We start from the raw sequence: 18,454 nt of genomic DNA, 5'->3' as shown, positions 1-18,454 counted from the left end.
TCAGTCCAAAGCTTAATATAATTATTTTGAAACAATATTTCTATTTGTCATAACAATTCCTAGGTATTTAGCCTTATTATTGATTTTAAATCCAGAAATCTTACTCAGTTTCCCATTCTTATCCTTGCTTAAATTCTTTGTTATAAAAGAGGTTTTAGATTGATTTATCATCTGTATATTCTTGTAATGTGGGCAACAATGTCTAGCTTTAAATTCATGTTCTCTTATTCTTACCCCTTTTATCTCAGGGTTAGTTCTAACGTGGTTCAACAATACCTCAAATGCAACAATAAACAAGAGAGGGGATAGGGAACAGCCTGTCTTGTACCACGCTCAATTTTAAAATAACCCGTTCTTTCATTATTTACTATCAGTTACGCCTTTTGTTCAACGTATATAGCAAATAACCAATTGTATAATTTTGGTCCCAGATTCATCCATTCCAGTACTTCTTGTAGATAACTCAAACTAATCCTATCAAATGCTTTCTCCTCATCCACCAAACAGCATAGCCAGCTTCTCATCATTCTGGCGCTCAAATTTTTCAAGGATGTTTAACACTGTCCTAATATTATTTTTACCATGCCTGTTTGGAAGGAATCCACACTCATCTCCGTGTATATGCTTACTTAAAACTTTCATGTTTCTGGCATCCTGGATGTCTTCTTCTGAGGTGACACCTCTCTTTCATTATCTCTTGTTCTGTCCAGGGATGAACCGGACAACAAGCGGAGACGTCTAGCCACTAATAAGCGCATGCTGCCACGTCCTGAGGTCCAAAACTCATGTTGCAGCCCTCCACCTGCAAAGAAGCGTCGTCTTGAAACTCCCTGTTGTTGCTGCCATAACACCCCAGTTTGCAGGTTTCCAACACAACAGGGAAAAGATGTCCGGCGGCAGCTGAAGGGAGAAGCCAAGAAGAGGAGAGCAAAGGCCAGGAAGAGGAGAGCAGAGGCCAAGAGGAGAAAAGAGGCCAAGAAGAGAACAGAGGCCAAGAAGAGCACAGAGGCCAGGAAGATAGCAAAGGCCAGGAAGAGGCCAGGAAGAGAGCAGAGGCCACCTGCTTAAGGAGAAAAAAAAAAAGACCAGAGCCTGCCCATTCATCTAATACTAACCGGGTGAAAGAACTTGTAGCCTAAGCTTTCATAGACTTGGTTGGCTTCCTACAATGCAAAAAAATGAAGTTTCAAAATGATTGATAGCTGTCAAACTTACTTAGCCCTTCCAATATAGACCTGCCACACCCCTTGACCAATTGGAAGCAGTGCTCTGAACCATCCAACTGTGAAGAGCTGTCCCTTCTTATCCACTGGGGGCTGGTTCCAGGACCCCCTGTGGATAACAAGGCCTGTGGATGCTCAAGTCTCATTAAATACGAGGGGATATTGTGAAGGTGGAGTCTGCAAAATCTCAAAGCTACATGCCCTTGAAATGCTTGTGTTGGTACATTACCCCTCGTACAATGAATGGCATAGCAAAATAGTCCCCCTCCTTTAAAATAGTAGCCAACCCACCAAGGTTTGCTACTTGGAATTTATCCTTTGTTTGAAAACTTTCAAGCTGCAAAAGCTTGAACCAGTGGCTAAAAAATCCATGGCTTAGGAGGGGGAACTACTATACACCTTTCCAGTGAATGGTTCCATTAGCCTCAGCGAACTCACGTGGCCTCTTTTTTTCTCTTGCCCTGCAATTCCTGACCAGTAGGTTTTTTTTGACCTGTCTGTTTTCTGATTCATCCAATGTGGGCAAATCTCCAACACCCACGAAATTATCCAAACCGCCCTCCCATCTCTTCCGAGCCAGGCTTGACTTTGAAGGCTGGCAGGAAAGAGATGGAAAAGGCCAGGAGCCTTCCATGCCTTCTCTCCTGAGTTTGACTTTGAAACTTGGCAGAGAAGGGAAGGAAAAGATCGAGCTTCCCCTGACCTTTCTCTGCCAGGCTGGTCTCTCAAATAAAGAGTAAAGCCGCGTGGAGCAAGGAGAGGGGACGCTGGGCCCCCATGGGTTTACTCTAAAATAATGACACATGGGGCAGGGAGGGATCCAGCCCAAGCCCCGGAGCCACAATTCCTGCCACCCAGACTGATCCAGACCATCCAATGGGAAAACAGCCCTTAGACCAATACACTGTAGAGTGAAGCAGTCATGGAGACACTTTTGGCTATTCTATGTAAAAAGGAATGGCCCCATTATTATTATTATTATTATTATTATTATTAACCTTTATTTATAAAGCGCTGTAAATTTACACAGCACTGTATTAATACTAACGGACCCTTTTAGATCAACTTGGATAAATTCCTTAATTTTGAAGCTTTTGTCTATTGGGTTATCAAGAGATCATGTACTTATGTTGGCTTATAATAAAGCAAAAACTGTTATCACACAGAGAATTAAAGATATTGACCTGCAAACCCACAAAAGCAAAGCAATTCTCTATCCCATAATTGGGGGAACTGAAAGAATTCCATACATGCCAAATACTTTGATAACCTGCACATCCCCAAATTTAGAAGAGCATTTATGCTCGCAAGATTTAATATCATTCCGTCAGCCGTAGTTGAAGGCAAATCTAAAAAGATTCCTGCGGCTCTGAGGAGGTTGAGTCAATTGGACATGTCCTTTTTTGTTGCTCCCTTTATCTAGAATCTCATGCCATATATATATATATATATATATATATATATAGATATATATATCTTCTTTTACAACACCTACCTGGCAGAAAAGAGCAATTTTATGTCTTTCAGACTACAAGGAACTAGTAACCGTAAAAGTTGCCAAGTTCTTTGCAGCTGCAATTATCTGCCGTAAAAACTTTTTAATACAGATGAAGTAAGAAAGCTTTAGAGTTTGGCCATAAGGAGCCATCATCTTGCTGTTTTTACATATTTTATCTTTATACCATTTTATATCAAATGTCACAGATATGGCATTGAAAAAGTTTGTTGAAAACTGAATAACTATGCCAATGTTTTAATTTTTTTTCTTTTCCTGAATCTTGAAAAGGTTTTGTGGAATGAGGATGTGGTATCCGACTGTTGACTGTGCCAATGTTTTATAACACTTGACTATGCTCAGATGAATTTAGAGAGCTCAGGATTTTTGCTGTCTTCCAAAATATTGTCAAGTTCATTTTGTCTTTTTGTAATGCCTTCTTCTTTTAAATCTATTTTCAATTTGATTTGTTTTCTCTCTCTCTCTCTCTCTCTCTCTGTTAGAATGTTATTAAATACTTTCTTAAGTCTGTGGATAAGTTAATTTTCTAATCCCATGTATGTCCTGACAACCTATGTTCAAGATCTTTTTATGTTGAATATTCCAAAGGTGCCCCTACAAAACATGTTTTAGCATGCAAGAATAGCTGATGTCTTTGCAATGTATCAGTCTAAGGCCTGTCTTCTTACCAGATAGTCCAGACTATGGAGATTATCACAATAGCAAACTGGTAGCCATTTTTGAAAAGGTTCAGCCCACGCTCAGCCTGGACTCAGGTCTGCTTTTTTGCCAATGCGATAATCTCCTATGTGATTCAGAAAGGTCCAAAACCAATTCCTAAAGGTCAGGTCTGATAGGGCGAGTTTGAGCAAGGCTTGTATTCAAGCAAATTGGACCATGTGCTGCAGAGAGGATTGCCATAACTGTCACTAAGCCAAAAATGTAGGACAAAATCTAGACCAAACGGTAGGACAACTGCAGGACAAAACTCAGCCCCAAATGTTGGACATTTAAGGTCGTCCATTTTTCTTAAATGTCCTACATTTTGGGCTGAGTTTTGTCCTGCAATTGCCCTACAATTTGGTGTTGAATTTGTTCCACATTTTGTCCCTGGTAATAGTGAACAGTTATGGCACCCCTACATGTGCTGCAGATAGGTTTGCCATAATTGTCTAGTAAGCCAAAATGTAAAACAAAATCTAGACCAAACTGTAGGACAACGGCAGGACAAAACTCAGCCCAAAATGTAGGACATTTAAGCTCCTCCATTTTTCTTATATGTCCTACATTCTGGGTTGAGTTTTGTCCTCCAGTTGTCCTCCAGTTTGGTTTGATTTTGTTCCACATTTTGTCCCAGGTTTCAGTGGACACTTACGGCAACCCTAGTTGCAGATGTGCCCTCTTTGGATGGATCGACAGGGCTACTGATCATGGGTTGCAGGGCAGGATAGGGGGGGTGGGGGGGTGGGTCACGTCACCGCGCTGAGGCCAATTGAACCATTCACTGGAAATGTGCACAGTTGGATGGTTCAGACCGCTGGGAAGGGTCAAATCATTTGGACAGCTATCATGAAATGAGCAGTCCCCCCTTCCTAGGCAATTCTTCACTCAAAGTCAATCATGTCTATGATTGCTTAGGCTACAAATTCATCTTGTGTGGTAAGGCTCTGAGTGGTTTCTCATGTAAATATGTTATTAATATTATTAATTGGTTTAATATTAAAATGTGAGATGGTTTTTTAATGCTATTTTAGGGTGGGAGGGAGATAGGGAATTGGGATTTTGTGTGTCTTATTATGTTTTTACTTCTGGTTTTTTTGATGTTGTGTTTTCATTGTTCTTTTGTTTGTTGTTACCCGCCTCGATCCAATACAGGGAGAGGCGGGATACAAATAAATATTATTATTATTGTTGGTTACTTGTTGTGTTTGGGCTATTTGTTTATATAGGTGCCACCCAAAAACTGCAGAGTTTGCTGGCGCAATGTTACAGGGTTTTCTTGGCAAGGTTCATTAGATAGTATATAGTATCTTGGAGAAACTATTGCAGTGTAGTGGTTTGAGTGTTGGACTATGACTGGATGCCAGGGTTCGAATCCCCGCTCAGCCATGGAAGCCCACTGGGTGACCTTAGGCAAGTGACACTCTCTCAGCCTCAGAGGATAGCAATGGCAAACCTCCTCTGGAAAAAAAACTGCCAAGAAAACCCCATCATAGGTTTGTCTTAGGGTCGCCATAAATTGGAAACCACTTGAAGGCACACAACAACAGCAATCCCTAGTCTCTGCTTCTAAATCTGCATCCATACCTATATATTAGCACGTGTAAATCTCATGCAAGTTAGCGTCCTCTTTTTGATGACGGGCTTCCCTTTTTTGGCAATGCGTTAAGAGGCTACAACAACAACCTATTTATTATTATTATTATTATTATTATTATTATTATTATTAACCTTTATTTATAAAGCGCTGTAAATTTACACAGCGCTGTACATACAATCTTTTAGTTAGACGGTTCCCTGCCCTCAGGCTTACAATCTAAGAAGACACAACACAAAAGGAGAGGGGAGTGGTGGTGGGGAATGGGATCAGGTCCAGCAGTTCTCCACCTCCGAGGCCTGGACCAAGGCAGATGGACTGGAGGAAGGGCTTGGCTTCTTAATGGATGCTTAAAAGGAGGCTTCCTGGGTCAGAGAGGGGCTCACCTCTGGGAATGCTTCTCTAAATAAACATGACTTTTTGCACTATTGCAGAATGAACAATGATGTTGTATGGTAACAGGTCTGGGGGTGAAATCAATTGAACCCTATGATTTTAAAACCAGGAAGGCTCCCTCCCTCCTCGAATTTACTTAGCAACAAACCTTGCAATTAGCATGAATGAATGGCATCATCTAGAGGCAGCATGGCGTCGTGGTGCGAGTGTTGGTCTAGGACAGGGGTAGGCAACCCTTTTGAGCCTCAAACATGGCTTCACTACATTGTGGGTTGGAAGAGAACTTTTTGCTTAATTGTTGTAGTTTGTTGCCATATGTTAGTGTGTACCATGGAGGACAGTGATCATGAGATACTGTCCCTCAAGGGGCTGCAGAAATAATTAGTGTAGTGTATGCATTATTCATTAATATGATTTTCTATTCTACTTTGGCTTTGACAAATGAGTCTAATTTTACCTTTGTACCTCTCTGGAATTTTGAATTGCAGTGTGAAAATTTGATTCTCACAAAACAAAGGGATGTGATTTGTTCCTAAACCCGAGAAAGGATAGAGGGTCATGTAAGGTGAGTAAAGACAGACACACTTACTCCACTAGCAGAGGAATTCCAAAAGAAAACATGCATGTGCTTTATAGACTATACTTAGCAAAGCTTTTGACTGCATAGATAATGAGAAGCCATGGAACACTCTTGAAAACATGGGAGCGCCACTACATCTGATGGTCCTGATGAGAAATCTGTACTTAGAACAAGAGGCAACTGTCGAAACAGAATGGTTCCCAGTTAGCAAGGGGGTCAGACAGTATATTATCACCCTTCTTGTTCAACTTTGTATACAGAAAATATCATAAGAAAAGCGGGTTTAGGTTCAGAAGAAGGAGGAAAGATAGGAGGAAAGAACACCAACAATCGAAGATAGGCAGATGACACCGTACTACTAGGAGTAAGCATCACGGACTTGGAAAAAATTACTAAAGAAGATCAAGAAGAAAGTGTAAAAGCAGGTTGGCTGTTTGTGGCTTTGTAAGGGCCTGTATCAAATTGTCCTGTTGCCCTCCTTGCTGGGTAGCCTTGGAGGTCTGTCACAGTATAAGACATAGCAGTTAACCTGGAAAACTGAGAGTGTTTAGTCCAAAAAAGGAACATTTCCAAGCTTGGGATCCTATTCTTGTGGAACGTTGAGAACCTCTGACCCAGAATAGCCACGTGGCAAAAGATTGAACGCTTACTCGAAAGCAACACAAGGCAATTGTGTTTGGAATGAGATTCAACAGCAACAAACAAGGAAGAATCAATTGAGCCTGGAGTAGAACTAGAATGACAGACAACACACTGTCTAGGCTGGATAATATTTCCCTACTTAGACCTCTTCAAACGTCACCCATCCCCTTTCTCTGAAGGCTTCTGAATCCTGGAATACATAGGAGCTGTTCCAAAGGGACATGGGGACAGAAGTGCAGTTGTTGTGTCACAGAGCCCAGGGAGTATTACATTACAATCGGGGTTGCTGTTCCAGCAATATTTGCTTCTTTTTTGGCAATGCAAATGTTGGTGGATTTTTCCTGGAGAGCCTGCATTCCTCTCTAAGAGCAATTCACTGTCTGCTAAGGAGTCACCATCCTCTCTCCTTTCCCTTCATTAGGCACTCGCTGGGGACTGTCCAAACAGAAGCAACATAAATCTTGCACAGCATTTTAGTCCAGTGTTTTTCCATTTAGCCCCCCTTCCCCTCCTCCCCCCAAAAGAAAGAAAACTTGTTAACAAGCGGAAGATTTCCCCCAGTTGTGCCTAGAGTTTATTTATCCTTTTCCAAGATTTGCATGCTGCCTTTCAGAGCAAAAGGCCCCCCAAGGCGGCTGCCATCAAACACCAAACAATACTGCATCATTCATCACAGATCAACAAATCCCAACATAAGAAAGTTAAACATTAAAACAGCAACAGCAAAACATACCATAGCGCAGAACACCACACATATAAATGAAATGCATTTTAGTGACTTCAACCTATCCAGCTCTGGTCTAGGATATTTGAAGGACTGTATTTGAGAGCCAGCATTGCATAGTGGTTTGAGCATTGGACTGTGGCTCTGGAGACTAGGGTTTGATTCCCAACTCAGCTAGGAAACTCACTGGGTGACTATGGGCAAGCTTTCCAGTGATGTATTCAAGACTTTTCCTCCAGTTCTCAAATCAAGTCTCAAGTCTCTACCTTCAAGTCCATGAAAGATGCTTTCAGGTCGAGTCTCAAGTCTGAGAGCCAACTGTAACAGAAAAAAAGGAGATGGTGGGAGGCCTGTGTCTGAGAGAAGGTGGTGTGTCAATAACTAGAAAGTCAAGGAGACATGCAGAAAGTTAGTAAAACAAATTCACCAAGGGGAAAAGCAAACATGTTAGAGGCAATGGGATTGAGGTGGAAGGCTCCTTCTAAAGCTTTTAAAAAGCTTTAAAAGACTCCTCGGATGTGCAATTGGCACAGGCTGCAGACTAGACCTTAAGCCCTGTCTCAAGCCCATTGCTTAATATATGTGCTACTTCTGGATCAAGCTAGGCCAGCAAGTTGGTCACTAAAAACATACAAGTCTCAAGTGAAGTCAGTGCGTCATTTATAGTCAAGTCAGGTCCAAAGCAAGGCATTGAAATGACTTGAATACAGGTCTCTGAAGACTGATTGTTTAGGCAATGGGATTTTCTATTTGTTATTTTTTGGTATTATAGTGTATATTTTTCACTTGGTTTTGATTTTCTGAGAGTTTAATTACTTTTTAACTGTACTGTATTGAGTTGAATGTTTAACTTTCTGTTGTAAGCTGCCTTGACTCTCAAACTGGAAAAAGGTGGGATGTAAATCAATATATTAACAACTATAACAAATGCATATTAATTCCATAAATATGGGACCACTATCAAAAGACCATGTCTTCAGTGACTGCCATTCTGGCAGATCTTAATGACAGGAGTTCTGGAAGTCCAGATAGATTCCTATTAGTGCAGCTGCCTCTTTTGATAAGCCAGATCTCAAACCATTGACATTGGTCATCACCAGCACTTTCTGTTCGGTCCAGATAAGAATAGGCTGCCAATGCAGCTGGTTTTATGCACCAGTGACTTGGTTTCTAAAAGCTGACCAGGTGTTGTTGTTTTTATCTGCAGTATTGGCAGTGATAAATAAATTAAACTTTTCATTTCATAAAGAGAACTATCGCCTGCTAATATATAGGAGTCATAGGGATAAGTTGTTTTGTTTTTAAAGCTGGCAGACTTACTTGTTTTCTAAGTTCCACTTGGATGCATTTATCTGCTCTGGGCAACAACAGCTGAAGCAAGCAGGCACAACATAAGAGAAGTCCCAGGTACTATCCTAGGAAACACATGCAAGGGCAGCCATGTGGCCATGCAGCTAACTACAACAAAATCCCAAACCCACAAAAGATACCTACATTGGCCAACCAATGTCCAAAAAAATACATCATGCAAGATTTGGAAGCTCAACTGACTTCTTCATCGGGCAAAAGTTGCTGATAAATCATGCAGGAGAAGAAAAGCGATGATGACAGAATAAAAGACCAATATTTATTTTGTGTCAGATGTTGTTTTTGCTTTAGTTCAGTTGTTCTGGAAGGTTCTCAATGCAGGTAGAAGCCACTTCCTTCTTGGCCATCTGGGGACCAGAGACAAGGGGAAATAAAAGACAGTTAGTAACTCCATTAGCAATATAGAAAAGTACCTTCCTTTGAGATCCAGGCTGTCCCTGTCCTGTGCAAAGCTAACTGCTCCTTTATTAAGCAAAGAACATTGAATTTCTCAAGAAGTCCCTGTACTCTTACATCTGGAAGAAACATTTAGGTGCCGCATAGGCAAAACATGCCAATTGTAGTCCAAATGAAAGAGTTTAATCTTTTCGGGAGCTTAAAACCTCAAAAAATCAACTCCCAGTCCATTGCTTCCTCTCATTAAAGTTTCCTCTGTTGCAGAAAAATTCAGTATCTTCAAATCTGGGAAATATATTCAGGGGTAGCAGTGTGGGCCATGCAACAAAATCCCAAGTCTACAAAAGAGTGATACCTTTATTGTCCAACCAAAATGCCTAAAATGCATCATGCAAGCTTTCAGAGCTCCACTGGCTTCTTCACAAGGTGAAAGATGTTTTTAAAAACCATACAGGAGAAGAAAAATGATGGTGGTAGAGTCACAGGCCTACATTTTGCCTCATAAATTGCTAATTGCTTTGAAATTTTATCATGTTTCTTTTATTGCCCGTTCCCTCATCATTCCCCACAAGAAAAGGAGTGGCCTTTGCCTACATTGATATCTCTTCAAGACAACTGAATTACAACAGACACAAAATCTGATACAAAATGTGGGTACTATTCCAGGAGCTGGTGAAACGCTCAGTGCCATGGAGAGTGGTTTTGCATCAGAGCAGTGCTTCCATGATGACTGTCTGATATGACAGGACTGGGCAATTATTTTTTCCAGCATGCCAGGGGCTGGCACTACATTTGTGCCCATTGGATGCAATCTTTTCCTTCTTTCACCAATATCCAAGTATTATTGACCAGCTGGTCTAGTCAGTTCCAACGAGTGGAATGGCAGGTGGGAAACAGTATCTTGTCCCTCACCTCAGGCAGTAAAATGTTTTGGTCCAGATCTGGTTCAAGCAATCTTTCCAACTCAATTGCTGTCTCTTTAAAAGCCAGCTACAACTCCTAAGAAGGCAGAAAATCCCCAGAAAGACTTCTGCCATATTTATTTGTTATTGCCAGATGCTTTCAGTATTTCAGCGCTATTCAACATCATAGTCCCTGGATCAGTGCGAACTCCTGAGCCATTGGCTCTAGTCTCTAGTAAGTTTCCAGGAAAGAAGGAAAGAGGGTACTCCTTATTCTTCTGGCAGCAGAATGTCTTAGCTCTAGGTAAAATGCCATCTTAGGGGGAGCAAGATAGTCTGCATCCTAGATAGAAAGCATAGTCCTGTCCCCCCATGAAAGAAGATAGAAGGCGGCTCTGCTTTCAGCTGATCTGCACCATTCACCATATTCTGACAGAGGCAAAAGCCTTACTGTTCGTAATGGTATGGCTAGCTCTGTCTGAGCCTTCCTGTTACGGAGAAAGGGTGCTTAACTCATAGCATGCAATTGTGTACAGAGATCACCAACATCTGTTTATGGGGTGTGCAAGAAAAATGGGAGCCCTCCCTTCCAGGGTTTTTCAGGGTCAGGGAACATTGTGGAGAGCTGGCCTACAGATGATCCATCTAAGCAAGAGGTGTATGAGTCAGATTATGTTTTAACACCAAGAACAAAGTGACTGATGATCTCTGGAGCTGGCTTTTTTTTTATTGCTGTTGGAGCAATTTCTCTTGGAGATGTACTGGGCTTGAAAAAGACTGATAGGTTGGGGAGATTATTTGGCTAAAAAAAATCAAAAGTGCACAGGTAAAAGCTGACAAATGCAAAGGGCGGGGAAGGAAGACAGACGGAGTGGGGGCAATGGCTTCTTAAAATGCCACAATTTACATTTAAAACTCCACTCCTTCTCTGCAAGGCCCTGGAGAGGAATTTTGCAAGGCAGAACAAGACTGCTTCCAGGCCCTGGGGATGGCTTCCCTCAAAACAGGATTTAAGGTCCAAATGGACCTAAAATCCTCAATTACATCTTTTCAATAAAGATAATGGTATAACAATGAATTTTAAAGTTGTAGTTTTTCCTTCTTTGGAGAGAATTATGGCTATGATAAAATATGAACAAAGTAGACCACTTTGGATGTATGATTCTGAAAACATAGGTGAACATGAGGGCTAATCTCAGGCTATCTACATATGACCATTGGTACATTTTCGTAAATGCTTTATTTCCTGTGCACCAGAATGACCAAATAGCAACATGCTTCATACAAAGCAATGATAATCAGCTAATGCAAACGTTTTACCCTTCAGACCCCGCTTTACATTTATATGTGGATGTTGTGCCTTTGCTACTCAAGAAAGTATACAAATAAAAATATTTTGTTTATTTACTGTTCATATCTTCATTCACACATTCGTGTATATTTGTATTTTACCATTTTATAAGGAAATAACATCACTCAAATTAAAACCGTTTTATGTAAGCAAATTCAATATTCAACTGAATGCAAGTGTGAATTTTGTACATAAAAAAGTTTAGGAAGAGCAGGAGGAGAGGGGCTCTGAGCCTCCAAATCTCATGCCCCCTTGAGCAACTTTTCACACACCTCTGAGGGTCCCATCGCACCATTTGAGAGCCACTGGGCTAATGCAATGGAAAGGGGCTTTCTTGCAATGGAAGAGGGGTTTCAGGGAGGGGTCTGTAAGAAATTCCTGAGCCCCTCCTTGGCTCTCCGGATGCTGGACTGATGTATCAATTGAACCCCCTTCTTATATGCCCTGGTTCTCTGATCGGAATTTATTTGCTTCTCACATAGATACTGTAGCACATGTCATCACATGGAAACTCACATGGATATAGATAACCAGATTTTAATTGATCAGAAAACTAAGCAAACCCACACATCTGAACAAAAATGACTTCCTCCTTTTCTGATGCTATTTGAAGACATCTTAGCTATTTTGGGATAATGGATGCCAATTCAAACAGTAAAGGAATGTGACATTTGCAGAAATGTGGATGCACAACTGCCATTTTAATTTCCTGATCATGCCTTGGAAATGGTATGTCACATCAATTGTCTGCTATTGGGATTTTAAAGTGTTAATAGCATCCATAGTCTTTGAGGATGGATTCAGAGATATGTCTGCCTGTTGGAGGTGGAAGCTGGAGAAGAATAGTTTTGCTATTAGAAATTAGAAGGATATTTTCAAGCAAAGATCATTCCACGCATGCACATATATCCCACAGGAGGAGGAAGACATGGCAGAATTCAAAATGTAGGAGAATCAGCATGACACCCATCCTGCATCGAGTTATCTGTAGACAAGGATGGGTGTCATGTTGATTCTTCTACATTTTGAATTATGCAATGTACCACTTACACATGCATAACATACAAAATTTATACTGCATTCGGTTACCTGTAGGCAAGCCCATTAGACTGAATAATGCCTACCTCCAACAGAATAAGTTCAGTTGGCAAAATGTATGTGGACTTAACAAAAATCTGAAGTGCAGCTTTTAGGTTTTAGTTAGAAATGCAGAGAGTCTTGCAAACACTCATGCTAGCACAAAGTAGAAAGCCCATCAAAGAAAAGAAAATAACTATCCAGCCTCCGCTGAATTATTTTCTTCCTTTCTGGACAACCTCTAAGCTAATCTGTCACTAGAACTGGTGGAATATAAAAACCACATTATTTGCTCATTTGCTTGCCAAGGCAAGGGAGGTCACCAATTACTCCGGTGCTCAGGGAAATGACTTCACCGTTCCTGCCCTGAAAAATGTCTCCGAAGTGCACTCCTCCATTGCACCTCTCTCTTACCAATCAACAAGAAAGATTAGGCGTTCGGTCATTTTGCTTTCAGGCAGGAACTGATTCTTGGATAAATCTGCCTCTGCAAGTTCTTTCTACTCAGTTTTTAAAATCACAAAATTCATTATTTAATTATCCAATATTCAATTATTGTCCTAGGTGTGATGCACCTTAATATGTGTATTTGTAACAACTGTGTTTTAACTATGTTGTAACCCGCCTTGAGCTGTGAGCAGAGGCAGCTAAGAAATAAAATTATTATTATTATTATTATTATTATTAGTAGTAGTAGTAGTCTTATTAAGTAACTCACAAATAACGGAAGAAAGTAAGAAGGAGGGAGGCCTCTCAAACTCATTGCTTGTTTCTACAGTAAAAAGTCATACCTTCTTGGACTGGGAAGAAGATGGGAACATAGGGATATATGCGCATCTGACCACACTAGGAAAAATGAAGACCAAACCATTTTAGTAATACATTTTTTAAAATATATTATTATTATTATTATTATTATTATTATTTAATTTTTTGGCCTTTCTCTCACTGAACAGCTTTGGATCCCACACTGGAAATGTATTAAAGGCACTGAAGAATGTGCTCAGGTCTGTAGACATAGGGAGCTCTGAAGCTCCGTCTCCTTAAACTGCTTTCTGTTCAGTGAGGTTTTTCTTTGTTGAAATCCCCTTTTTTAGGGAGACTAGACTGGTTCCCTCCCTGTCATCTTTCTTTGGGAAGGATGACCTTTTCATTCAGGTCAGGATTTGCCAACTGGCATTGATTGCTATGGAAGAGGATTTTAACTGAGTAGATGCTATCTTTTCTTTTCTTTTCTTTTCTTTTCTTTGGAGTGTGCAAAGTGTTTTCTTTAATTTTTTAATGCTTTGGTTCATTTTATTTTAAAATATATATATTTATTCTGCTTAGTGGTAGGCCACCTGGAGCCCCATTCTTAGGCAAAAAGAAGGCTATACATTGCAGAAAGAAATAAGCAAAGAAGATGCAGCTCTACTTGATCACTGCAAATGGATTTTACAATCCTTACTGGGCTAAGTGTTCTTTGCCATCAGCGCTCCTGCTGGTTCCCATTATTGATTAACTGAATCTTTGAAGGTGTTTTGTGGTTTTCAATTTATTATTGATTTTACAATGTGATTTTTTTATCTCAGAAGCTGCCTTGGGAAGAGTTGGCCTGAGCCTAAATTAAAAGATTAGGGGGGAAATACATAGAAATGATAGCAAACAGACAGGATAAATCTTCTAAAATCCAGAACCCAAAAAGATGGGGGAGGAAAGATTAAAGCACATAGCTTCTTCTTTTTCTGCCTTCCTTTTCTCTGAGAACATCATGGACCATTTAAAACAGAGAAGGTCTATTTTGACAGTAACCATGATGCATGAAGGCAAGAACAGTTTGCAAAGGGGAGCAGACAAACACATGATGAAGCGAAAGAGGGAAAAGATCTCTCTGCAGAGGGGCTTGTCTTCATCAATTAGTTTTCATTCCTGGAACGGCAGGCAGGACAAATCACATCCTCCAGGCAGCATTTTCGACTGACCCCTTAAGTCCTCTTGCCAACAAGGCCATGAAAACAGAATAACCTGTTACCTTTTGTCTCGAATTAAACCATTTCAAAGCTCAGATTATCAAATCATCGGGGTTTATTATTTACACTTTCACCCAGCTATTATTTTGCCATTAATCTCCAGTCCATTGAAATCAATAATATAAGTTGATATTTAATTAGGCTTGGCACCTTTTGTCTTATATCCACTTACAATAGCCCACTAGAGGAAGGGAAGTAGCAAGGGGCCAAAATCCAGTGTAGGGTGGAAAAGGCAGCTTCTGTAAGAGTACCCCTTCCTTCAAGGGACCTTTCACGCTACATAGTTACAACACTTTGATTTCCTTTGATTTGGGGGGCTGAGGTGAGTGATAGGAGCCTAAAGGTTGGTGTCTGAGGGGCTCAACAGATGGGTGGCTAAAAGCCGCCCATCGTTGCCCCTGGTCAGTGCCACAGCAGTCACATGCTGCGGCACCGATGCACTCCCTAAAAGAAGCTGCTCTATGTAGCTTTTTTTTAGGGGTGCCACAGGCGCACTTGTGCACCATGACAACGCCCCTTCTGCAGAGCACCATTTTGGCACTCTGATGCCCACGTGTGGATGGGCGTACGCCAATATGGCGCATGGGCACTGATAGTAAGGCTTGCAGCGTGTAAACGCTGAGCCCTACCTAGCTCTACTTTCGGGCCCAGGCCAACGCAAAGCACCCGTCATTACTGGCCCTGAGTTAGCAACCTGAGGACCTTTCACACAACACGATTATAGCACTATACTCTGTTTTCCATGGCTACATCTTATGGAATAATGGGATTCAGGGATGTTTCTAAGGGGTACAGACCACACCAGGTGACACTTCAGAGAGGGGTGCATGTCTTCCTATGTGGAGTGTACCACCACCCATCTCCACAAGTAGACTGGGGCTGTAGGAGACTGAAGGTCCTGGAAAGGACCCAGTTCACCCACCCAGAGGCTGCAAGGAGGCCACCACTGTTGAATTCCAGAAGGCTTCTCCCATTACCAAATGGCACCTGGATCTTTTCAGGACTTGCAAACAAGGCAGCTAGACTGGAACAACCCAAGACACAGACAGTCCCATTCAGTGGCCCGGTCAACCAACTGTTGATGGCAAGTAGACCAAATCATTTCTCTTCCATAGCGGCCTGATCTACTCCTGAGGGACCATTGGCCTGGTGGCTCCAAGCCTGGAGGTGACAGCATGAGTTACCACACTGGAGTGATACCAACCCCAGTGATGCCATTGCTGGGACCTGTAATTTAGGGAGCGGTACATAGTATTCTCAGCCAGAGAGCTCTTGTGCCACCTCAGACTATATATTCCAGGAATCCATAGGTGCCAGAAAAGTTTCTCTCCCACTGTTGAAAGGCCTATCTTTAGGACATTTTCTCTAGTGTTGAGATCAGAACTGAACAGTATGATGGTAGTTTTAGGGTAGTTTTCACTTCAGCACCATGGCCAGATCACTAGAAACGAAATGATCAGAGTTGTCATCTTGGGCAATGCTTATCAAGTTAGCCGAAGTGGAGGACTCCCTGCTCTCCAGCGCATTTATTTCTGTGTCAGGGACTGGCACCATATTTGTATCTATGTATTTTATTTATCGATTCTGAAATTCATTTTGCACTATTTGGAGCCATTGTTCTAAGAAAAAATTCTGATCGTCCCGGTCTGAGCAGTGCCTTCCCCACTCTATTGATGGATTTCTCTGTGTGTGATGTTTTCAAGCCACCTCTTGACGTATGTCAACCCCATCAATTTCACAGAGTTTTCTTTGCCAAGGAAGACTCAGAGGTGGTTTCCCCCATTCCTTCTTCTGAAATAGAGCCTACAACACCTGCTCTTCGTTGGCAATCTCCCATTTCCTCTGGATTTATTCAGTTACCTTTTAATTTATAGGTATTCATTTACCAGTGATGGTGTTATTTAGGGGCTGCAGTGGGAAGAGGGATCAATCAATCAATCCTGATTCCTGTTTACAGGTTTAGATTAAGATATGCTAAAGGCCCCTGAAATATGTCCTGTTTAAAAGGCCCAGGGCATCCTGCCCAGAAATGTGGATTCTAACAAATCCTTGAAATCTAATATGTAATCTGTTTTGTGCTTAGAAGCCTCTTCTAACCCAACACCTTGAACTATAGCTTATTTAACGTGTGTGTAAATCTGACGCTGCCTGTTTGGCTAGCCGCTATCCTCCATTGGATCCTGTGTATTATGTTCTTATATTTTATGGATTTAAGCTCTGTTATGTGAATTGCCCAGAGAGCTTTGGTTATTAGCCAGTATGGGGATGTAAAAACAAACCAGCAAAGAAAGGAAACAAAAATCCTTTGCATGTCCAGAGGATTTTTAGTTGTCAAGGCTCTTCAGCTTTTCTCTTTCCAAATGATCCTTGGCCCTCAACACCTGCCACCTTTTTGATAGAGTTGCTATCTGACAATGTAAGCATTCGGATGTTAAATGAATCCAGTGCCAAGTCAGTGCTGCTCCAAAGGAGGGAATGGGGAAGGGGGAGAAAGAAAAAAAGGGAGTGAGCCATAAAAACACTGACGTCTGAGCCAAGATAAATTACTTTTATGTTTTTTGGCTGGGGGAATCACACAAAACATCCGCTTTGCAAGAGATAATGAGGTTAAGATGGTTAGAAGAAGAGATAATTGAGAAACACACAATTAAAAAGACAAGGAGGGGGAAAGTGGAGCATTGTAGGGCTTTCCAAGAAGTTACATTTGATAGGATCATTATAATCTGTTAAACTTACATGCCACCTCTTCCCCAGGGAGACCAAGGCAGCATACATAGCATCTCCAAACAGCCTTTCAACAAGGCACCAACAACCTAAGCTAAACCTCAGTAAGCTTCAGTAAGATTATTAATGTCCTGCAGGTCATCCTAGGCTTCTCCATCTACCTTTATCATCAAACAACTCAGGTGCCGCTCCTATTAAACCCCTATAAGCTCTTTTCTGCCTTGAATCAACTCCCTACTGCCTTAGAATCCATACCATCCAACTGTCCCAATCTGTCAGGGACAGTCCCAATTCATCTTTTGTCTTCCCGTTTTTTTCCAGCTACTTTGAAAATGTCCTGTTTCTCTCTCCTCCTCTCACGTTCTCCCTTCATCCTTAGTTTATTGCAACTCGAGTTTAAAGTGCAAAAGCAGTCAGTATTCCATTAACGCAGTAGGAGGAACAGGAGAGGATTGGCAGAATCTTGTCCTTTCTGGTAGGCTCCAGCAAAAGCAATGTGTTCCAACTTCTCCTAAGCTGTGTGTGTTATACTTCACCACACTGACCATACTTTGATATTACTTGGCCACATATTCCTGGTTCCCATCCATGAAGTGTTGGAGGATATGTGATCCTAAGCATGTTTATCATGCCATGGCCAGGGTTTATGGAGTGGTCATGGTGCTGAAACCTAGCCTCCAGACAGATTCAGCACTTTGGCTATTTTCCTGAATATCCTGAAGGCACCAGATCCTGTCTGATCTTGGAGGCTAAGCAGGGTCAACCTGGTTACAAGACTGCCAATGAATATTAGGTGCTGTGTGCTAAATTTCAGAGGAAAGAACTAGGAAATCCACCTCGGAACATATCGACCATACATATCTAATGTCAGAGTAACTGATATGCTAACATTCACATGTAGATGCTAACCAAAACCTGACTTGGTATGAGAAAGTTTCTTGCAATGGGTGAACATTTTGCCAAAATGTATAAAGAAACAGCTGTTAGCGCTTTTTAAAAAATGATAGAAAATGAGACACAGGAGAAAATTCAGATGGCGTTGCAATGTGTTAGCAATGTTTTGCTCTTCAAACCATGCACAGGCAACGTGCCATTTGGATTTTAAGCAAAACAAACCAACAACAACAATGCAGGCAGGGGAGTTCATGTCGGCACATTCATTTATCATCCAAGCAATAAGACAGCAAAGGAGTCAACACACCAAATAATCAAAAACTCATTGTGGAGTATATGGACGGCTCGCAAACAGG

This window comes from Sceloporus occidentalis, unplaced genomic scaffold, assembly GCF_023333645.1.
Source record: "Sceloporus occidentalis isolate IW3139 unplaced genomic scaffold, rSceOcc1.0.p SCAF_9, whole genome shotgun sequence".
Taxonomy (NCBI): Eukaryota; Metazoa; Chordata; class Lepidosauria; order Squamata; family Phrynosomatidae; genus Sceloporus; species Sceloporus occidentalis.
The sequence above is the reverse complement of the archived record's forward strand: the minus strand, read 5'-3'. Positions refer to the sequence as shown.